The sequence below is a fragment of the Hypanus sabinus genome, chromosome 28 (assembly GCF_030144855.1).
Source record: "Hypanus sabinus isolate sHypSab1 chromosome 28, sHypSab1.hap1, whole genome shotgun sequence".
Lineage (NCBI taxonomy): Eukaryota > Metazoa > Chordata > Chondrichthyes > Myliobatiformes > Dasyatidae > Hypanus > Hypanus sabinus.
The window spans coordinates 16127632-16152518 of NC_082733.1; the positions used below are offsets into that span (position 1 = coordinate 16127632).

At 40.8% G+C, this 24887-nt stretch overlaps 1 protein-coding gene and 1 long non-coding RNA gene across 3 annotated transcripts in view; one reads left to right on the plus strand and one right to left on the minus strand.

The window, feature by feature from the left end:
• LOC132382448 (endophilin-A3-like) overlaps positions 1-24887 on the minus strand; it is a 156294-nt gene that overhangs the window by 40650 nt on the left and 90757 nt on the right. The window lies entirely within an intron of this gene.
• On the plus strand, positions 512-11503 carry LOC132382450 (uncharacterized). Its single transcript, XR_009508316.1, has 3 exons — positions 512-1948; positions 2950-3902; positions 7164-11503. It is a non-coding gene; the product is annotated as an uncharacterized LOC132382450 (long non-coding RNA).

Genomic DNA, 24887 nt, shown 5'->3' on the forward strand with positions numbered 1-24887 from the left:
TCTGACCACAAGATCTTTGCAGTATCTTTTAAGTGACATTTTGCAATCTTTATGGGCAAGGATAGGCTTTTCTATTTTTAGCCAGGGCTTCTTCCTTGCCACTTTTCCATAAAAACCCTTTTTGTGCAAGGTTTTAGAGACTGTGGAGCCATGAACTTCACCTGCATTTGCAGCCACTGAATTCTGCAGCTCACTCAGAGTGACTGTTGCTGTCACAGTAGCCTCTCCTACAAGTGTGATTCTTCTCCAGCAGCTAAGTTTAGAGGCACGGCCTGACCTAGGCAGTATGGCTGCGGTTTCACGCTTTATCCGCTTTTTCGTGATGAATTGCACTGAGCTCCAAGGCATGTTCAGTACCTTTGAGATGGTCTTGTACCATTCTCCAGATTTGGGCTTTTCTATTATCATTTCTATGACTTGCCTTGAATACTCTTTTGTCATCATTTTGATTTGATCTGTTGAAAATCTACCATACCGTTGGACTTTACAGAAAAAGGGGGTATTTCTTCAGGTCACTCTCCAATTTACTACATCAACAAATTGGGTGTATGGTGAGGTAATATACCAATTCCACCTTGGAATACCAATTGGTATTGCACCTGGGGAAAGATGGCATAGAAGGGGACGAATACTTTTTCAGCCTCACAATTTTGGTTTTTGATTTTTAGTAAGTTGTTGACAGGTTTTGGAATTTTTGTCAAAGAAGAGAAAATTTGCAGATGCTGGAAATCCAAGTAACGCACACAAACTGCTGGAGGAACTCAGTGGTCCAGGCAGCGTCGATGGAAAAGAGTACAGCTGGTGTTTCAGGCTTTTGATTTGACATAATGCACAATGTTTTGTAGATCAGCTCAAAAAACCTCTACTTCAATATATTTTAAATTTAGAAAACGAGATAGTAAAATGTGAAAATGGTTGTGGGGGCTGAATACTCTTACAAGGCACTGCACTTGGATATAGCTGATAGGTCCAACTTATCCGAGCATCCCTCTAAAAGACACCACAATGCATGCAAAAACCTGGCTTAAAATGACTCCATGCACAGGCCTCGTCAATTTGAGTGAAATTCCCCGGCTCTGATACTTCTGTCAAGCGCAAGGCTCAAAGGATGAGTGGGATGATGATGACTGACTGTGAAAACTTTTATCCGAATGATGACGGGAAATCAGAACAACAATCCAGGCAGGTTAATCAACACCAATGAGGCTAGCCAATAATGAAGGCTAACTCATTTCAAATTTGGGAGAGCCATGTCAAAAGAACATGTGTACCATTTGACCTCATTGGGTCCACCTCACATCTCCAATGTGCAGATGCTAACAGTAATGACCATCTTGCATGCTGTACAACACAAGTCACATTGCTACCTTTGTGATTCAATCTTCAGTAAGGAGGACCTCAATTATGTAGTGCACCACAAAAACCAACCACTATGTGATCCAGTTTATAAGTCAGCATGTTTGACAGTCCAGCACTGTCTCACTCCATCAGCTTAAAATTTTGTGCTCGTCTGCAGTGAGCCATGAAACCCCAACCTTCTCATTTAGAAGTGAGCAATGGCCCTTGAGACTCAACTGAGTTGAGCTGACACAAACTGCTTGCCTGATGGATGTGACATGGCAAATCTCTGATGCATACAAATACATCAACACAAGCAATGATTATAAGTGTACAACATTCATCAATGGCTCACAGAATATTCACTTTTGGCCAAATATGCTTCAACTATTTGTTAACTCAATATTTGACATTTTTTTCATGCAGCAACAGAACTCCCACAATTCTTTGAATGATGCATGATTATGATTTGTAACAGAATGTTAGCCTAACCATATCTCCTGGGTACAGTACAAGCTGGAAGAACCCTGATCCAATGTCAACATTGTGATTTTACAGGAAATCAAAACATCTCATTGTTGTGCTGGCAAGTCTTTTCTTCTGTGACTGGGTAAGTAATACAGAACTGCATCAGCATTTATCTTCATCGAATCACAGAATGATACAGCACTGATGATCTCATCAGTCTGCCTCGCCTGACCTTGTCTTGCCTTGCTTTTGAGTGCAGCTACCTCAACCCAATCCCCTGTCTCTTCTCTACAGCCTTCCAACATTTTAACTATTTATCCAATTCCTTCCAACTATTTACCCTTTCAACTATTTATCCAATTCCTTTTTGGAAGATACAACAAAATCTGCCGCCAGCACTTTTTTCCCCCAGACTACGTTCTAGTTCACAACATTTTTTCCTCCTCCTTTTTCAAGGGTAGTTTATTCAGTGATTATACAATGTTACGGAATCTCAGATAGTTTTAAATTATAACATGATCATCGCAATCCAAAGTGCAATTGAGTCCCTATGGTGCCCACCAGTCTTGGAAATCCCCCAATATACCCGTGGATAGTGCATACTCCTTCTCCAGCGACACAGACACAACCCCGGAAGAGGATTAGCAATCAGCTTGGGTAGAACTCACGACAACCTGCCCCCAAAACCCATGAATGGCTAGGTAGCCAAGCCCAGGAGCAAACTGACCAGATCCTCCAAGGAATCCCTCTCCCTCGCCACCACATAACTAAAGATCAGGAAATGGGCTAAAGTACACTTAACAACACACCTGTAAGAACAAGCTTCCTTTCAGTGGATTCCAGTTAATTGGGCCATCGGTTAGTTGGGGAAGCTACTTATTTGGGACAACGCTTAAAGAACAAAAAATAATCAAGGAAACTGTCATGATTTGCTCCATTTATTTGGGACACTATGCTGCTTTATTGGGGCAGGACACTGATACCAAACCTTCCAATGGCCACACAAGTGCATGCGGACTAACTAGCATCAGTCGCGTACACTTATGTGGCCATTAGATGGTACACCATGCTTATAGCTATGTTTTTAAATAGCATCAGTTCTGTGTATCTGTGTTCAAACAGCAATGATTTTTGTCACTATAGTTGGCGAGAAATAAGCAGCAAGACAACTCTGAACTGTTCTGCTGACTGCGGTTGCAAGCTTTCAGGCTTGAAGATGTCAGAAATGGCTGGGAGTGAAGATGGAAAGATTTCATTACGTCAAAGGTTCAGTTATTATCCACATATACAACTTGGAAATTCTTCTTGTCCAGAGCCACAAAACCAAGGAAGAAAAGAACGGCAGCATGATTATCCCTCCTCCCCACACAAAAAAATGAACAAAAATGGTACAGGCACATCAACCCCCAAATCCACCTCCACCCACACACACAAAAAAAGAGAAGGACAGGCAAAAAACACAGAATACAAAAAAAACCATTAGACTGAAAAAAAAGTTCACAGACCAAGTCCACATCCAAAACACAGAAAACCAGGCAACTTTCACCCCCTCCATTGCAGAGTGATCTCACCAACGATCAAAAGGCAGGCAGCTGGCATTTCAATCTCCCCAGTCACTTTAATTGGTGAACAATGGAAGCTTTAATCAGAAAAATGCAGTCTTACATCAGCTCACAGTGTTCTCACCACGAGGTTCCTGCAGGCTGCTCCTGCATTCCAGAATCCCCTCAGAGACTACAGAATGCTGAAATACCCAAACAATCTCCAAACTGCAAATCATAGGCACCAACAGTCCCAGAATCACATTCAAGACAAAAAACAAAAGTAAAGACATAAAAGAAGTGAAATATGCAGTTTCATGAACTATCCAGATGTCGACCGAAGGAGTGTTGTATGCAGGTGCCATCTTGACTGCAGGTCAAGTTAGGAATTATGAAGAACTTGAAGGTATCGACAATCATCTTGAATATTACAATGAAAACGAAGATCTGGAGGATGCAGTCGTCAATAACGTTGTAAGAAGGCAGTCCATTACCTAAACTAGGTGTCTACACTGATTTTTTTCACTTACAATCAAAAAACTCGGCAGAATACAGGTATGATGAATGAATTCCTCTGTTGATAACTAATGTTTTGTAGTGTTGTAGTGATATTGGTAGTGTTCTAACTTGTTCTGTATTTTATTTAAATACATAACTTGATACTCAGTTTGTAAGTTTTATACCCTTATAACATTTCCATGAAACATGAAACATTTGTACTTTTTACTTGCTGAAAAGTTCTTCAGTTCTTCCCCATTCTACCTAACAAATTGTATCATTCTATAATTCTCTTTGTATGACTTCTTCTGCCACACTGCTCTCAATTCATTGGTCTGACTACATTTGTCTGTAATCTGTTACTCTGCTCTTGAATGTAGTGTCTCCACATTTACAGTGTATCCTGCTTCAAGATCCCTACAATTGACCATGCGTAATTGTGGCAGTCTGCAGATAGCGAACACTGAGCCGAACTCAAATATATCTTTTGATGTTGTGTTTTATATTCTCTTTCTTTTTTGGTTGCCATTTGCGCGATTTGTTTTAATTTTGTGAGAGTGATGGGGGTGGGGTTGATTTTTCTTTTGAACGAGTTCCGTGGTTTTCTTTGTTTCGTGGCTGTCTGTAGAGAAGACAATTCTCAGGGTTGTAAACTGCATTCATACTTGGACAATAAATGTACTTTGAATCCTTAAATCCACAGGTTCATGATCCAGAAAACCATGCTTATTACAGGCAAAGTGAGTGGCCTGTTATTCCATAGACTCTCAACACCAGTGCTACTCCATTCATTGCCCATTAGCTTACAGTATATTACATTAAACTGCTGTGTTAGCCTTTGGTGATATATTACACAGTGCTCTGAGAAGTCAAAGAATGAATCAACTACAGCTGCCTTGGCAATAGAATTGGATGCCAGGCTCACATTCAGGATCAATCAAACCTGGAGGAGAATCGTTTTGCGTTTCTTTGGTTTCATGCAAGTTCAGCAGTTTTAATTTTCCTTGGAACAAATGTAAGTTTTTATTGGAATCATAAGTGGATGTTCTGGCAGGGAGAAAACACCTTGAAAATGATATTTAGGCTCTCTTGGATCTTACATTACCAATTTTTATTGCCTGCCAGCTTGCAATGCAGTCCAAATTACAGGGAGAGATTTTTTTTTGAAAAATCAGAAGCCTACCTACTTGGAGTCTCAGTTCTTCACAAATATTGATCAGAAAGAAAAATTCTAAGTTCAAAGTGAAGTTATTATCAAAGTACATGTATTTGTCACCGTATACAATGCTGAGATCTGTTTTCTTGCGGGCATACAAAATAAATCCAAGAAACAACAGAATCACTGAAAGACTGCACCCAAGACGACAGATAACAACCAATGTGCACAGGACAGCACACTGTGGAAATATGAATGAGAAAAAAATAAGCAATAAATATTGAGAACAAGAGATGAATAGTCTTTGAAAGTGAGTCCGTAAGTTGTAGGGACAGTTCATCAGTGATGGGCCAAGCCATCCCTGCTGGTTCAAGAGCCTGATGGCTGAGGTGTAGTAACTATTCCTGAACCCGGTGGTGTGGGTCCTGAGGCCCCTGTACCTTCTTTTGAATGTCAACAGTGAGAAGACAGTACGGTCTGGGTGGCAGAGGTCCTGGATGATGGATGCTGCTTCCCTGCGACAGCGCTCCATGTAGATATGCTCAATGGTGGGGTAGGCTTTACCTGTCTTGGACTCCTTCCTGAAATTCATCTCAGTTCCACAAAGCTACCCCTTTCCTCTTTCTTCAAGTCTCATTCTTCTTACCCTTATGGTACCCACTCCCAAATCCCAGTGCTTGTTGAGTTACTTATTCCCTCTGAAGCATCATGCAGTTCGATGGTGCCAGGATAACCAGCAGGGATTATAGGAATGAGATTATCAGTAGTTCCCTTCCAGTGGGTACATTGATAGCGACCTTTGCAATCCTTTATGAGATGAGCCACTGGGCCAACAAATCAGCTTGAGAACATGGGGTGAAGGTTGTAGCAAGGAGAAGCGGAGGAAAAGATGAAGGATCCAAGCAGTGGAAATACCATGGCAGGAAGGGATGGTTGAACTTTTATGCTTTGTTAATGAATAATTTTTGTCCATCCAGTGCTAAATCACATGGAAGAATGCACAATTATTGGTATCAGCTTTTACATTTTGGTGAAAATAAGTCTGAAGTATTTCATAAAGTTAGAATTGGTGGCAAATTGAGAGACTTCCCTTCAAATGCTCTGCCACAGACTGCAGTGGAGACCAAGTCAGTGGGTATTTTTAAGGTAGAAGCTGATCGTTTCCTCATTGGTCAGGACATCAAAGGATATGGCAAGAAGGCAGGCGTATGGGATCAGTAGGATCTGGGATCAGCCAGGATGGAATGGTGAACCAGACTCAATGGGCTGAAAGGTCTAGTTCTGCTCCTGTCTTATGATCTTATACAAAGGACATGATTCACTGCTTTGTTAATATTGGCATTGTTTTTACATGGTTTTGCCTCCAACAGAAATGAGCGCCTCCTCAAAAGCAGCATATAAGAGCAGCAACACACAAAGTGCTGGTGGAACACAGCAGGTCAGGCAGCATCTATAGAGAGAAGCACTGTCGACATTTCAGGCTGAGACCCTTCGTCAGGGCATATATAAGAACAGCTCTATTTTTCCCTCAAAAGGCAAAATTGTGAAAGCCACAAGCTATGATTATTATTAGTACAAAGGATAATGCAGTTTCTTTGTGATCCGATCGGCCAGTGTGAGACGTGGATTCGCATTTAATGGCCACATCTTTGTGTACAAAATGCATAAGCACTTCTAATCTAATGATTGAGGGATAATACAAATGCCTTCTTTCTCCTAATATTGTAAAGACATGTATGTCATTGCAACACATTCCTTGCTTTATGTGGGGGGGGGGGGGGGAAGAGAGAGAAAGAAGAGGAATGGGATGGTGATTACACTTCACTCTAATAAGATCAACCACTAACACAACTTTCCATGACGAGATCAAGGTCTGCTCAAACAAGAATGAACGCCTTGATATTATTTTCAGCCTTCTGGGTGTTACCGATGAGATCCTTTGCACATTGCCATATCTCTGCAAGAGAGAGCGAGAGTATTTCCTCGATGAGGAACCTGTCTTGTATCTTGCAAAGTAATTTTCACTCCATTAATTGGACAGAGCATATGCTACTATACAGATAGTCTACAATTTTCTGCAAGGATGAAAAAATATTGATCCTTTCTCAGTTATTCTGTGCCAAATCAAAAAGTCAGCTGACTAGTTCTTGTCATCCTCACAGGCTTGACGCCATTTGCGTCTCTGCGTGATGTCATGCTACATGCAAAGCTCCCGACTTCAGAGACTCCTCCAACAAATGGATCATTGCATGGCCCAACGGAGCTCTGCTGAGAAGTAAAATGACTTGTCTGCAGTCTTGGAAACACTGCCTGTAATGGTAGAAACTTCACCTAAATATCCTCCAAACTCCCAGCCCATCCAGTCTCCCTATGTGTATCTTAACCAAACCCCTCACCCTTAACCTGCAACTTCAACAATTCCATCCCCACCGCAAACTAGTGTCATTCTCCTGCTTCTGGCTTCCTATCATCCCCATATTACCAGTCTCATACTGTTTACCCGTGCTGCACTTTACTAGATGCATTTTGAATTATATCTTATTAATTTATTTATAGTAAAATATTCTTAGTTTATGTGCTGTGTGTGGTATATGTTGTGTGGGTGCACCGTGGTCCAAAGGAACATTGTTTCATTTGGTTGTATATATGTTTAGTCAGATGACAACAAACTTGAACTAGTACCCCAAACCCACTCAATTTTACTGTTCCCAATACACACTTGCCAGTTCTCAACTCCCGAGTAACCCATCCAAGCTAAGTGCTGGTCAGAACACCCCATACCTTCTCCAAACACTGGCCTTACTCACCATCTCTGCAGCCTCCAAGGGCTGACAATAACCAATCACTGGACCAGGTGATGCTAGGCTCATGATATCTAGTGCGTGCACCCATATTTCTTGACACATAAATCATTTCACTGCAGCCCTGTTACAATGCAACAAATGATGAATTCACTCATAAAATGTGAAAGTTGACTGCCGAATATATGCCTGTATTCCAGCCAAGTTACCATCATAAAGGCTTCCTGGCCACAGTTAACACAGACAAAGGAGCTCTATTGAAGTTTTGTGTACAGTTGAGTTTCCTCTTGCTTTTCCAGTGCCTCTTACCCACCATGTCTCAATAATTTGCACATCAGCAGTACATTTTATTGGGCTTCATCCTGTATCATGTATGCACTTGTGTTTCAAACTGTGCTGTGTTCCACTTTCATAAGGACATGCTCAGAGGGAAGAGACCTACCTGCTCCCAAGATTGTCTCAACTGTGGATGCGAATGGTGCAAAAAATCTGTAGCAGTCAGAAGCAAACAGAGATATACAGACTTAATATTGTTGAGGTTCAGGGTAATCTCTCAAAATTTATAAGCCTGAAGCAGCAATGAGTGAATTTCTCCACAACCCTCCGTACATGTAGAAGTGCATTTTCAGGAGTCTCTTGGACCATGTGATACTTTTTTTTACATTCAAGAAATGCTTCAAATGCTGTTCAACTTGACCTTACAATTCTCAGTTATAGCACTCTGAGTTCATTGCACCCAAAAGAAAAAAAAGAATCACTTCACCTCATTAACAAAACCAGCTAAGATTTCCAGAAATCTTTATGGAAGTGACCACTAAAAATCATTCTCCAAATACCTCTATGCCTTGTCCTTTGAAATCTACAAAGTTCCACAATCACTGCCCCTTTCTTTCACTTTTGACCTCTTGTGGATTGCTGTGACATTCGCCATTTGCAATCCAAAGTGTAGAATTCTTTCCCTAACATGTTATATCTCTCTACCCAAGTACGATCCCCATAAAACTGATATGTTTGGATCAGGATTTGGTGAGTTGATTTCCAGTGGTACATTTTCAGCCAATCATTCTTAAGTGAAGTACACTGTACATTTTACTATGTTAAGGATACTATGATTGCAATTCATCATACAAACTTCAAAGTAGTGGGAGTGTCAAATTGAAATTGGTGCATAAATTGGATTCAAGTCCCATGCTCTCTTGCTAAAGCATGCAATCAGTCTATCAGTCAAAAACAAAAAAAAAACACATAGGCCTCTAAATATATAAGCAAAGACAAAATACCATAGGGTTGTAAAGTCCCTGGTAGGCACATTCCAATTTTGCCTCCATCTATACATGACCCTGGATGATAGCATGCATGATTAGTAAACAATACACAATCTCTTTAGACTCAGTTCAATCCTATCCCTGTAAGTAATGTGTTCAAAGCTTCTCTCAGCTGTAAGAACAATTATAGATGGTTTTGTACCACTCAGGATCAATTTTAATTGAGTTCATACTGCTCAATAATGTTTCTGAGTTCTTTTCACTTCAGAATAGGATAACATTTTAGTTACGATTCATGAGAATAAATCAAATTAATATTGTAATTGACAAAAAGGTTAAATATTATGATGATTTGACGATGGTGTAATTTCACTAAGTGCATTTTCAGTGGTAAAGATATAAAGCAATAAAAAACTACAAGGAAAATGAACAAACACAACAGATTAAGCAGGGCTGAATTTGCATATTGCTGTCACTAGTTACAATTTTCCCTTGCAGTGGCTAGTATCTCCCAAAGGTGATTTCTGGGAATGTAGTTGATTATAAATCACTGACAACTTTGCAAGTAAACCATTTACAAGAGACTGCAAATGGACTGTAAAATTAACAATCTCATCACAGTCGTGGAAGCAAAGCAAAATCCAGACAGAATAAACATGACTCATTCAACTGCAATGCATTGTACATGAAAAATAACTGGATGTGAACATCAAAGACTGATGCACATAACTCGTGCTCATTAGACACCATGTTGAATTTCAGGCTCGATGCTGCTTGTTTTTGAATTTGGGCACGACTTGATCTGAGCAGCACTCTATTGGGATTGTTTCACAGTAGCCTTTGTACTGCAGTGAGGTTGAAAAGAAGTCCAAAGCAGTATTACATTGGGTATTATTGTGCATTAAAACCACTCAATTTTTCGCAGAACTTGATGATGATCTTATGGAACATTTCACTAACAAGCTAAAGTTAAAACGGCGAGCAATTAAATTTGCATAGGACAACCTCTACAGCATTACTGACCTTCCAATGTTATGCATTAGTCTGGGAAACTAATACATTCAAAGCATTCGAAGTGTGAAATGAAATACTTGAATTGTACATCAATGACATAATTGACTATTTACTATTTTCACATGGCAATGGGTACCAGAAGCTTACACGTAACCTAACTGGTGGCACAACTGAACTTTATATTCTGTAACTGAGAAACACAGTTAACCTGTTTATAGCAAATGTGATGCACTGTATCCTGCAAACCTGAAACTGAAAACATAAAATATTGGAAATAATCAGCAGGTCAGGTAGCATCTATTAAGGGGGAAACCTTTTAATGGTGGCATTTAATCAGCAACAAAACACCTACATTGAGAGGGTTAATAAATCAGCCACGATGGGCCCATTGGCCTAATTCTGCTCCTGTGTCTTATTGTCTTTCATAAATTGCAGAAAATGTGAGGGAGCTAGCTGGGCAGAGAAAGCACAGCAAACATTCCCACAGAGTGGAAATGAGAGAGACAGAATGGAAAAATGGTAGAAATATGAAATGAAAATTTCAAGTGCTAGAGAAGCTCAAAAGTTTGGGCAGCATCTGTGGAGAGAGAATCAGACTTAACATTGACTATCCAAATTGCAGACAAAAGGGTATGCGTGATGGGCTACAAACCAAGGGAGAATGTTGCTGCTCCCTATCCCTTTCTGACAAGGGACCCTGAGCCTAAAACATCAACTGATTCTCATTCCATGGATGCTGCCTGACCTGCTGAGTGTTTTCAGCATTTTCTGCTCAAGCAAAGCCGACAGGCATGTGGTGGCGGGTTTTGACTGGGAGAAAATTGTGTAGTAGGTTTGATAATTGTAAATTATCTGTCAGAAGGGAACAGATGAAAACAGGGAAATAAAAAGGGCTCAAACTACCACAGAAGAAAACAGTGCAGATACTGGAAATATGAAATAAAATGAGTAGTGGAAATACTCCAAAAGTCAGGTAACAACTGGGAAAACACAGAATTAACCTTGTAGTAGTAGTAGTAGTAGTAGTAGTAGTAGTAATAATAATAATAATAATAATAATAATAATAAAGTACTTTATTGATCCCAAATGGGGAATTCTTTTATTACAGCAGCAACATTATAAAACACACTTAGCAGTGTGCAGACTTAACTAAAAATAAAGTACAGAATAATAATATACCCAATAATAATTCACCAATGTGCCATAATGTATGAAATAATAAAATAGATAATTGTACTATGATGTGTGTTCTCCTGTCACACGGAGATGAACTGCTGTATATGCTTAACGCATTTGGTAGGAAAGATTTTCTGTAATGGTCCTTGTGACAGCTGAGCTGAATATACAGTGGCATGCAGAAGTTTGGACACACATGGTCAAAATTTCTGTTACTGTGAATACATAAGTGAGTAGAAAATGAACTGATCTCCAAAAGTCATAAAGCTAAAGATGAAACATTCTTTTCAACATCTTAAGCAAAGTTAGCATTTTTTTTGCACAATTTCAGAGTGGAAAAAAGGAAAGGAACACCATGCAAAAAGTCTGGGCACCCCAAGAGATTTGAGCTCTCAGATAACTTTTACCAAGGTCTCAGACCTTAACTAGCTTGTTACTGTTATGGCTTGTTCACAGTTGTCGTTAGAAAAAGCCAGGAGATGCAAATTTCAAAGCTTTATAAATACCCTGACTCCTCAAACCTTGTCCTTGAACTGGAAGTAGGGGGCCAAGTGGGAAAGGAGTTGTGGAACAGGATGGAACGGAACTGCTGAGTGGGTTGAGCGAGATGTCAGTTTCAATGCAGCGCCGGGTGGAAGAACTGCAGAGTTGGTTGTGGGTCGGAGATGAACTGGATGGTGGAAGTGAGTTAGAGATGGAGGCCAGCAGGAAAGAAGAATGGAGTGGAAAGAGTAAGAAAAGAAAACAGAGGTATGAGATGTCGAATTCTGAGGAATCGGGGATGATCAAAATAGGACAGAAAACAATGGAAAGAAGATGAGACTAAAGCAATTATAAAATTGAGCCAAGATGGGATGTCTTTTGGTGAGTGGAACCCGATTCATTTGACAAAGATGATCAACAAACTTATAGGCGAGGTCAAAACAGCAAAGATTTTACAAAATGGATCGCTATTAGTGATTTGTTGGGATAGTGCTCAGCAAGGCAAAGTGATAAGATTGAATAAAATAGATGACAAAGAAGTACAATGCTCAATTCCCAACAATAGAAAGTGGACGAGAGGAGTTATTTCGGGGATACCAATGAAATTTACTATGGATGAGATTAAACAGAACATAAAAGGAGCAAAAATTATTGAGGCCAAATGTTTGAAAGTTACAAGAAATGGGAAAAAGTGTGATAGCTTATCGGTTATGATTAACTTTGATGAAGAGAAATTGCCGACTAAAGTTTATTAGGGGTATATGTGTTATGAGGTCAGAATATATATTCCACTGCCTTTAAGATGCTTTAAATGTCAGAAATTCGGGCATATTGCGGCGGTCTGCAGAGGGAAACGAAAATGTGGGAGATGCGCTGGAGAACATGAACACGAACACGGAAAATGTGAGGCGGGTGCTAGGATGAAGTGCTGCAATTGTGGCGGGGAACACAGCACGGCTCATCGAGGATGCATTAACAGCAAGAAGGCAGCCGAGATACAATATGTAAAAGTAACTCAAGGGATCAGTTACACAGAGGCAGTGAAAGGATTTGCAGAAAAAGAGAAGGCTATCAAGCAAACAAATACAGAGAGTAATAAACCGGTGAATTGTGAGGGCTGTAAGATGATAAATAAGGATACACTTATAATGAGTAGAAAGGATTTTGTACTGTTTATGGTAGATGCAATTAAGTTAGATATGGCCCTTGTGGCTAAAGGGATCGGGGGTATGGAGAGAAAGCAGGTACAGGGTTCTGAGTTGGATGATCAGCCATGATTATACTGAATGGCAGTGCAGGCTCGAAGGGCCTACTCCTGCACCTATTTTCTACGGCTGTGTCTAACTGTTCAGCACAAACTAACAAAAGAACTGAAAAAATTAAAATTATAGTTAAGTCTGCAGAAAACTATCTTGGTATTACAGGGCTTAGGTGGGAAGTAGTCAAATGGAGGATCAAACAGTTCAGAGGCAGGGGAGGCGGGTATTAATGGCAGTATATATTATACAATGGAATGCAAGGTGTCTTATCGCAAATGGTCAAGAATTTAAGAAATGTCTATCAGAACTTAAGGAAAACCTCAGATTCTATGCATACGAGATTATAAAATGAAAACATGGAAACAATTGAACTTCGAGATCTCAGTAAACAAGTACAAGCTATGATTCAAGTAAAGGATAACTTGGAAATGGCAGACTAGAAAAACGGCAATTATTAAAAGTAAAGCTTGCGGTAATTAGTATTCTTAAACAAGAAGATTTCAGTCTTACAAATGATGCAGATGTAATCAATGTAATTGAGAATGCAATTGCTTGGAAACCATGTTATGAAATTAGGGAAGAAAAGCAGTTTGTGGCACTGCTAGCTAATGAGATTAATTATACATCCTGTAGAGGGCAGTAAAATGCCTAGATGCGTCTAAATTGCCGGAAATAGAAGAAGAAGAAGAAGAAGAAGAAGAAGAAGACGACACCTTGTTCTAACAAGCAGCAGCCGTGGGCTCCTCTAAGCAGCTGCCTAGCACTCTGAAAATTAAAATAAATGATGCCCACAAAGCAGGAGAAGGCTTTAAGAAGATAGCAAAGCATTTTTAGGTAGCCGTTTCCTCAGTTCGTAATGTAATTAAGAAATGGCAGTTAACAGGAATGGTGGAGGTCAAGTTGAGGTCTGAAAGACCAAAAAAAGCTTTCCTGGAGAACTGCTCGTAGGATTGCTTGAAAGACAAAGCAAAACCCCCATTTGACTGCAAAAGACCTTCAGGAAGATTTAGCAGACTGTGGAGTGCTGGTGCACTGTTCTACTGTAAAGCGACACCTGCACAGATACAACCTTTATGGAAGAGTCATCAGAAGAAAACCTTTCCTGCATCCTCACCACAAAATTCAGCATCAGAAGTTGGCAAAGGAACATCTAAACAAGGCTGATGCATACAACAACACACACAAAATGCTGGTGGGACACAGCAGGCCAGGCAGCATTTATAGGGAGAAGCGTTGTCGACGTTTTGGGCCGAGACCCTTCGTCAGGACCCTTCGTCAAAAGCCTGATGCATTTTGGAAACAAGTCCTGTGGACTGATGAAATTTACAAAGTGAAAAAGCTGAAGATGATAAAAGGATGGCTTCTACAACAGGATAATGATCCTAGACACACCTCAAAATCCACAATGGACTGCCTCAAGAGGCACAAGCTGAAGGTTTTGCCATGGCCCTCACAGTCTCCCGACCTAAACATCATCGAAAATCTGTGGATAGACCTCAAAAGAGCAGTGCATGCAAGACGGCCCAAGAATCTCACAGAACTAGAAGCCTTTTGCAAGAAAGTATGGGTGAAAATCCCCCAAACAAAAACTGAAAGACTATTAGCTGGCTACAGAAAGTGTATATAAGCTGTGATACTTGCCAAAGGGGGTGTTCCTACGTTACTGCCCAAACTTTTGCATCGGGCCTTTCCTTTTTTGTAATTTTGAAACTGTAAAAGGTGGAAATAAAAAAGCAATCTTGCTTAAAATATTAAAGAATTGTGTCATCTTTAACTTTATGCCTTTTGGAAATCAGATCTTCTTTTAGTCACTTAGCTATTCACAGTAACAGAAATTTTGACCAGGGGTGCCCAAACTTCTACATGCCACTGTATCTGTTCAAAAGGGTGCTCCACTGCTTATTCAGTAGGGCATGGAGAGGATGTGCCAAATTGTCCGTAATGGATAACAGTGATGATGAAGTGGCCTACTTTGATACAAACTGCATGGTACATGTATATGAAATTGTTAAGTTTAGTGTTGAGACCTGAGTGACATACTTTTCCTAAAACATAAAAGACAGCACATGTAGCCAAAGATAAAGAGGTCACAGAGCACCGGATGGACAATTAAAGTGACAGGTGAGTGGAAGCCCAGGTTGACACTTATAGATGAATGGCGGTATTCTGCAAAACATCCACCCAATTTTGTTTGTCTCCTCAAAGAAGAGACTGCACTGTGAGCAACAAATGCCATGTACTGAAATGAAACTTCTTACTACTGATTCAAAATGTGCTGGACCATGGGAGCTTTCAGAACATAGAGAGTTTAAGCCTGTATCAGTTTCTCCTCCCAAAATGTTAATATCTTAAAAGTTAGTAATATCTGATAACAAAATTAATCATTTTTTCCAATTTTAAAAGTTGTATATTAAAGTTATAATTACCTGTTATAAAAATTAAAGTTATAATTACTGTTCAATAGCTTCAATTTACTTTAAGTCTGTAGGCTTGCATTTATTGTTGGATTTTAATAAAGAGAGGTATTTAATAACTACTGTAGTTTTCCTAGAGCGATTCAAAACATTTTAACATTATAAAGCTAAAGAAAATGCTGGAAGATATAAAGGCAAGCTTTCATTCTGCTGCTGGGCATGTTGTATGGATAGAAACCAGCAGGTGTCAAAGAAGCACTGCAGGAAGAGAAGAATTTCATTATTATGTAGCTCCAGCATAGACTTGATGGGACAAATGGTCTTCTCTCAAGGAAATATGGACTGTTTTCACCTAACTGGCAAATTCACAAAACTGACACTAAGATGGTAGAGAAACAAAGGAGAGGCTTAAAAAGAATGTAAAGGGATGCAGAAGCAGTATATATTCCAAGAGACAAAATTTTGCTGCCCCCAAAAAGAAGCTACGGATAACAAAAGAGGGGACAGAGGTCTTAAAACTAAAAACAGAAATATTCAAAAGTCACAAAGACAGACAGAGATCTTGGAAACTCGAAGAAACACAAAGGCACCTGCGATTTAAACACAAAAAGACAACTGCAAGTGATATCAAAATCAACAGGATATTTTTGTATTACACAAACAGATGGCAGGTTAAGAGCATGTGGGTGCCATGAAAGCCATCAGTGGGAATGGTATAAATGGAAAAGACTTGCTGAATACCTAACCACATGACATACACATATGCAACAAACGTTTCATAACTTTATAGTTCCATTTCCGACTTTTCTGAAGTGAAATTTTAGCACTGGGAAGAATACATTCAATTGTAATTAAAATTTAATACATCATTTAAAGGATATATTACTGATTCTGTTGATCTTTTCTGCCACAAAGACACATTTATTGTACAGTAAGGGGGGGGGGGGACCTTATACTGAATTAACAATCAGTCATGTGAACTGGAGGCTTAATTCGTTCCTATTTTGTTTCCTGTGCCCTGCTGCAAAGAGTAATTGTGGTCTGAACTAGTATGATTGATTTAGGAGAACTTTCTCCATAAATGACCTACAAGAGATGCTTCCTCAAGATGCTTGAAATCAAAGCAATACTGTACACACAAAATGCTGGAGGAACTCAGAAGGCCTGGCAGCATCTATGGGAAAGAGTAAACAGTTGACAGTTTCAGACCTGACTTGATGAAGGGTCTCAGCCACAAACTTTGACTGTTGACTCTTTTCCAAAGATGCTGTCTGCCCTGCAGAGTTCCTCCAGCCTTTTGTGCATATTGTTTCCATAAATAACCTGTTTGCTCTGAGAGATGTTTTGTGCTTCAAAGACAATATCTGAGCAGCAATTGTAATTGGTGGCATTCTACAAGGACTTCAACAAGCATGTTAATCTTTAACAAAGAAAATGCTGGAAACAATCAACAGATTAGGGAGATTCTGTGGGAAAAAGAAACAGTTAACAGTTCAATTTACAGACTCATTGTTTGAAGTGTCAGACCAGCAGCATAGTTAACAGCACTTTATGGCTTTTGTTCAGATCTCCAATGTCTATTTTTCTTTTGGCTTCACCTTAGAAGATGCCAACATAGAAACTAGTCTGGTTTTGGCAAGGTGTTCGAACATTTTGCGGTATCATGGCATGTTTGCTAAAGAATTAAAAGGTGACTTAAATGAAGCTTAATTGTTACAAATTCTCTATAATCTCTGCCCTTCTCAATAGTTTAAGTCATCCTTTGCTTCTTTCTTAAACTGACACAGCAAAATACTGTTAACTCCCTGTTTCAATTCAGCACAACTAGCCTTCATTGATAAGATATCTGGATCTGCAACAACTCTCCTTGCTCTGGGAACACGATAAAAAGCACAATACAGTACGTGATTACCAAGAACATTCAACTATTTGAAACCTTGAACGTCCAAATGTTTCTCGAGTTAATATTTGTTTAAACTTGCTCCACATATGTACATTAAATATATTTCTACTTTTATTACATCAGGGCAGGCAATGATGATTTTTTAAAATTTAGTAAGCTGCCTTTGTGCTATTCTTCTACATAGCCTGTTTGGACTTCTCATGCCAAACAGCTTATAGATGAAGCATGTATTGCATTTCATATAAATGTCAGTGGCCGATTCCATGGTAAGCTTTAAAAAGCTATGAAGTACACTTTCTGCTTCCAAATTATGAACAGTGTTGCTAAACATTCTGTCAAAGTGTGCCACCGTAAAAGGCCTGTGTTGCTCTTTTGCTTGGGAATGATTAAGGTGTCGTTACAGGGTTTGGCTGCAAGGTGTCTCCAGAAGATTTCTAAACTCCTTCTGCCTCATTGAGGCACTTAAAATATTTATTTTCATGGCTGAAGGCGATGCTGGGGGCAACTTACTAATTGGCTCTGAACATAGAGTGATACCTTTGGGCAACACTGCAAATTGGGTGATAACAAATAGGCTTCAATAGAAAAGAAAATTGGACAGAATGTAACAAAGGCTGCCAATTTACACTGCTGCCTGCAATGAGTTTATAATCCAGGATGTTTTTTTTTGAAAAATTAAACAGATTAATGAAAAATTTGGTTTTGGTTGGCTCCTTGAAGACAGAGTATTCTATCTATTTAACAGATACAACAGCATTTTAGGATGGAGTATCTCACACAGCTCAGTGTAATTTTGACTTTCTGGCTGTGAATGATGTTAGGTAATTTTATGCATTTTCTTATTGCTTTCAATAATCAAATATTGACTTTATAGTTTTAAGCCATCTTGCAAAACCAAACTTACACTGAAAATTACTGAATTTAGTCCTGATTTCACAATATGTCCTGATACATTGCTTTGAAGGCATTCACATAAATTCAAGATTAACAGCTTAATTTATGTGCATTAGTGGAAAACTGCAAAATTTAAAGCAATTCTGAGGAAATGTAGCTCGAATTGGTGGTGAATAGCTGTTATTATCCAAAACCTTGACTCTTTTTTCCATGGATGCAGCCTGGCCTGTTGAGTTCCTCCAGCATTTTGTATGGGTTGCCTGGTATTAATGAGTTCCCTTTTTTAAGATTATTTGCTACCTAATAGGGAGCCATGACATCCAGCAACATCAAGTAAATTGACAGACGACACAGTCAACAGCTGAACAACTCAGCAGTGACACTAAATTTAATTTCAATAAAAACAAAGAGAAATACAGATAAAAATGTACAAATGGGTTATCTGACACAAACACCTGTTAGCATGCAATCTCTAAAGAATCCACTTAGACTTCTTAGTTTATATGCAAATATTTGTTGAATATTTGATATTTCAGTAATTTTTTAACATATATGTATCTATGTATGTAACACATTTAATATATATGTATATGTATGATGTACATATGTATGTAGGCTGTAAAGTTTCACTGCTAATGTAATGGTTTCTCTGTAGCAACCATGTTTGGGTTACGACAAGAGAGAACAGGGCTTTGGAATGTGGGCTATCCAATGACAGGGATGTTGTTCTATCTTGAGAGTCTCAGAGAAGGGATTTTGCAGTCTTTTGCCAGGGAGAGGTGAGGAGAGAAGATGCGAATGGAGAGAATTGGTAGACCGCTGGACGGAGTGGACTTGGAGGAAGGATCTAAGGGTCGGCCATGCATGGAGGAGGTCAATGGGAAACTAGTGGGCTGAACTGTGAGCTCCAACATTACGCATTAGACTGGTTCATGAGAATGAGCACTTTTACTTTTTGTTTCTTTACTAACCATGTAGTCAAATAAAGAATTATAAAGCTCAATCACTTAATCGCATATTGTGTACCGTTTGTTATTTTCTAGAACTGATTTGTAACAGGGGACATACTGCATAGCGTCCACACAAACAAGATTTCTTAAGTTTGGCCGGGCTGGAGGCTCTCTTCCCCTAGACTAAGCTGCTAGCCGAACCGAGAGTTACAATTGTGGGGCTATTGTTTGGGATTGATTTCGTTGGATGCTGTGTGATTACCCCGAGCACTGAACCAGTGGGGTAGATATCCATTCTCCGGATGAATTGTTAATTCACCTGTTAAGTACTGTTAAAGTTGCAATTGCGGGATGGAGGTTTGACAAAATGGCCAGCGCAGCTCTCGATTTAATGCAGACCAGCGCTAATGTAGCAGCAGCTGGGAGTGAAGAATACTGCAAGTCGTTCATTCAATGCATACAGCGGAAGATGCTGCCCACACGGGCAGCTCCTTTGCCCCACTTGCAGAGTGCGGGGCCTCTGGACCTGGTGTGTATGGATTTCCTGTCAATAGAACCCAATGCCAGCAACACGGCAAATGTTTTAGTCATCACGTACCACCACACCAGATGCGCACAAGCTTTTCCTACCAAGGACCAGAGGGTGTCCACGATGGCCTGAGCATTACGGGAAAAGTATTGCATTTATTACGGCCTTCCTAGGTGGACACAAGGACGGGACCCATCCATGAGTTACTGAGCATGCTTGGAGTCGAGAAGTTGAGGACCACTCTCTATTATCCGTAGGATGATTGCCAATCCGAGAGGTTTAATCAGATCTTGCTGGACATGCTCAGGACCTTGGAGATCAGCAAGAAGAGCACGTGGAGTCAACATATTGGGCATCTGGTCCACAGTTACAACTGTACCCAAAATGAACCTACCGGGTACTCGCCATGTTGCCTGATGTTTGGGCGTGAGGCAAGGTTGCTCATTTACTTTGGGTTTGGGTTTGGGATTGACGAGCGCAAATTACCACTCAAGACTTACCTGAAGTAGTGTGGCACGTGGCCAAGTGGTTTATATGGCTCGGGACAGACTTTAACTTATCTGAAGTATGTGTCTGACATGAGAAGAGAGCTGAAAAGGGCTTATGAATTAGCTGGCGACGCAGCGGCCAAGCAGAATCAAGGAAATAGGAGGAGGTATGATCAAAAGGTGAGGTTCTCCCAACTGCTGCCGGGAAACCGGGAAATTTGGGGCTACCTGGGAAACATAAGTTGGCAGACCATTGGGCAGCTAAGCCCTATGTGGTGGAGAGTCAAATGCCAAACCTACCAGTTTTCTGGGTAAAACCGGAGGATAGGAATGGGCCTGTCAAGATTCTCCATCGGAATCACCTGCTGCCCTGGGCACAAGAGGTGCAGGTAGACCCAGAGCCCGACTTGGAGCCTGCACCTGGCAAGAGGATTCTGCAGAAACATGAGGCGACTGCGGGGCCCACAGCTGGAGAGGTTAGGCCAGCCCCCACCCCTGAGAAGGATACTGATTCGGAGGTTGAGGACCTGGATGTGTGGTATATGCTGCTTTTCGCTAACTCCTCATTGACTGAGGAAGAGACTTCCAGCCCTTCCCCCACAGAGTCAGGTGAAGTGGGGGGGGAGCTATCTGTGGGCAGCCTGGGTTGCAGCGGGACCCTGCAAGGGATGAAATGGGGCTTCGTCATGGAACTGAGGGGTCCGAGTTGCAGGTAGGCACCAGTGATAAATCAGGGGAAGCCTCGCCAGGTAGACCGGAAGTATCCCCAGTAATGTCTGAACCTGAAGAGTTAGTTGAGGGGGTACGGAGGTCTCAGAGAACTGGGAGACCACCAGATAGGCTGGCCTACATAGCATCAAGGGAACAGAGTGTGACCCCTACTGTGCCAGGGAAATATGTCACTGCCTTTTACACCTGGATTGGACCTTGTGTTTTGCAGGAAGGATTGGTGAATTATCTGAACATCATGAAGACATGACTATTCGATAAGGTGCCACGTAGGAGATTGGTGAGTAAAATCAGAGCTCATGGCATTGGGGGCGGGGTTTCAACATGGTTAGAAAACTGGTTGGCAGATAGAAAGCAAAGGGTAGCAGTGAATGGGTGTTTCTTGGACTGGCTGGAGGTGACTAGTGGGGTACCACAGGGCTCTGTATTGGGACCACAGCTCTTTACAATTTATGTCAACGATTTAGATGAGGGCATTGAAAACTATATCAGCAAGTTTGCTGATGATACTAAACCGGGTGGCAGTGTGACATGCGAAGAGAACGTTAGGAGAATACAGGGAGACTTGGATAGGCTGGGTGAGTGGGCAGATACTTGGCAGATGTCATTCAATGTGAATAAATGTGAAGTTATCCACTTTGGAAGCAGGAACAAGAGGGCAGAGTATTGTCTGAACGGTGTAGAGTTAGGTAAGGGAGAAATGCAAAGAGACCTAGGAGTCCCAGTTCACCAGTCAATGAAGGTAAATAAGCAAGTGCAACAGGCAGTGAAGAGGGCAAATGGAATGTTGGCCTTTGTTACAAGGGGAATTGAGTACAAGAGCAAGGATGTCCTTTTGCATTTGTACAGTGCCCTGGTGAAACCACACCTGGAATATTGTGTACAGTTTTGGTCTCCAGGTTTAAGGAAGGACATTCTGGCAATTGAGGAAGTGCAGCGTAGATTCACTAGGTTGATTCCTGGGATGGCAGGGCTGTCTTACGCAGAGAGATTGGAGAGATTGGGCTTGTACATGCTGGAATTGAGGAGATTGAGAGGGGATCTACTTGAAACGTTTAAGATAATTAAAGGATTTGATAGGATTGAGGCAGGAAATATGTTCCAGATGTTGGGAGAGTCCAGTACCAGAGGGCATGGATTGAGAATAAGAGGTCAGTTACTTAAAACAGAGTTGAGGAAGAGCTTCTTCTCCCAGAGTGTTGTGGAGGTGTGGAATGCACTGCCTCGGAAGACGGTGGAGGCCAATTCTCTGGATGCTTTCAAGAAGGAGCTAGATAGATATCTGATGGATAGGGGAATCAAGGGATATGGGGACAAGGCAGGGACTGGGTATTGATAGTGAATGATCAGCCATGATCTCAGAATGGCGGTGCAGACTCGAGGGGCCGAATGGTCTACTTCTGCACCTATTGTCTATTGTCTATAAATTTGGTGGGTGGTGGGGGGGGGGGGAGAGTGAAACACGCTGTAAATTTTCACTGCTAATGTAATGGCTTCTCTGTAGCAGCCATGCTTGGGTTATGACTAGAGATAACGTGGCTTTGAAAAGTGGGGCTATCCAATGAGAGGGATGTTGTTCTTTCTTGTGTGTCTGGGAGAGGGATTTCGCAGTCTTTTGCCGGGGAGAGATGAAGAGAGAAGATGCGAATGGAAAGAGTTGGTATATACAGGCACACTTATTTATATATTTATAAATAAATATATATATGAGCAGTCTTGATCTTTTAAGTAATTAAGGGTTATACATATAGATATGTGAATTGTGTACACCATCACTCTACATGATATGCACACGTCTCGCAAAAGTAAACAAGTTCGCCCCCTCATTTTGAACTCCTGTGTCTTCCTTAAAATTAGTTTAAATTTTTGAAGTTATAAATGATGATACACACACAGTCATATGCAATGCACATCGAGGAGCAAACTTTCAATCCAGGGATTCAGATTTGGCACGTTCAAAGCCAAGTAAGACTATAAAATATAGGAGCATAACTAAACCATTTAACCCATCGAATCTATTCCACCATTTGATAATTTATTATCTCTCTCAGCCAAATTCTCCTACCTTTTGCCCCATAACCTCGGATGCCCTTACTATCAACCTTGATAGATTTCTAGAACCTATGTATCAACGTCTGCTTTAAACGTACCCAATACTTGGCCTCCGCAGTCACTTTTGGCAAGGAATTCCAGATGCACTACCTTCTGGCTAAAGAAATTCCTCCTTTTCCTTTTCAAAGGGATACACTTCCATTGTGAGGCTCTGCCCTCCTGTTTTAGACTCTCTCACTATTAAGAACATGCTCTCCACATCCACTTTATCAAGGCCTTTCAATATTTGGTAGGTTTCAATGAGAGCCCCCTTCATTCTTCTGAACATCGAGTACAGGTCCAAAGCCATCAAATGCTCCTCACATGTTAACCCTTTTACTTGCAGGATCTTTCTCAAAAACCTCCAGTGGGCGCTCTCCAGTGCCAGCACATCCCTCTTCTGATAAAGAGCTCAAAACTACTCACAATATTCCAGATGTGGTATGACCATTGCCTATAAAGCCTCAACATAACATCCTTGCTTTTATACTCTAGTCCTCTCCAAATAAATGCTAACGTTGCATTTGCCTTTCTTACCACTGGCTCAACCCGCAAGTTAAAGTTTAAAGAATCCCGCACTAGGACTCTCAAGTCCCTTTGCATTCCTGATTTATGAATTTGCTCCCTGGTTAAAAAATAGTCTAGACCTGTATATTCCACCTATTAAAGTGAATGACCATACACTTTCCTATGTTGTATTCCATCTGCTTTTCTTTGCCCATTCTCCTAATCGGTCCACATCCTTCTGCTGACTCCCGGCTTCCCCAACACTACCTGCCCCTCCGCCTATCTTTGTATCATCATAAATGTAACTTCATTTCTATAGATTTCATTCTAGGCTCCTTTTTACACACAAAGCTGTTCCCTTTGGAGCCCCTCTTTTGAACCAAGTGGGAAAACAGGTCTCATTTTGCAATTTGCTCTCTTTTTAAAACAAAAAAAAAATCAGGCTTAATCACTTGAAAGAACAGCCAAAATACTCTGTGAATTGATTCCAAAAAATACAGTGGTTTCCATTTAATTGGGGTACATTGGGACCAGTACATTGTGGCCCAATTAAGCAGCTGCCCCATTTAGCTGATGTGTCATGGAAATAGTTAAAAGGGTATGAAGAAAAGGGAAACTACTGCTTAATTGAGTAACAAATAATGTATTTAAATTAAATATAGAACAACTCAGAACACTACCAATACTACTGGTGGTTGTCTGACGATGACAGGAGACTTGAGTAGAAGAGTTTTCAAAATGGAAGATCCATTGCACTGGGGCAGTTCCACTCATTCAACCTCAGAAGTCCGGGACCAGTAGGTGTCACAGCTGGGGTTTTCCTTGGTTGCAGTGGCAAATCATGACTTCTTCCGTGGCTCGTGATGTGCTTCGCTCTCCATTGCAGAGCCGCCTTCCTGGCTGTTGGATCTCACTGTACGTCTCATCCACCCAATGCGTTGGAGCTGACTTCGCATGCTGGGGCAGGCATGTCCCTAACTCATGGGGGTATGAGAACTGCCCACTACGCTCACCCGATTTAGTCTTCATATCAAAGCGGTGTGCCAGGGTGTGGCCGATGTTGCATGCAAACAGCTATTTGGAGCCTCAAGTGAGAGCTAAGTGGTCAGTAGGGAACAAAGTAAAATTCGTGATGATTTTTGATACCTTCAAATTCTTCGCCATTCCTAACTTGTTGAAGTGGTGAAATGACTTCATTTCCACTCCTGGCCACTTCTGGCATTTCCAGGCCTGAATGCTTGAAACTGTAGTAAGGAACAGTTTAAAATAATCTTATTGCTTATTTCTCACCAATTATCAGTGCCAAGAATCACTGTCTTTTGAACACAAACACACACATCTGACGACATTTAAAAACTGTTCACTCTGAACATGACGTGTAA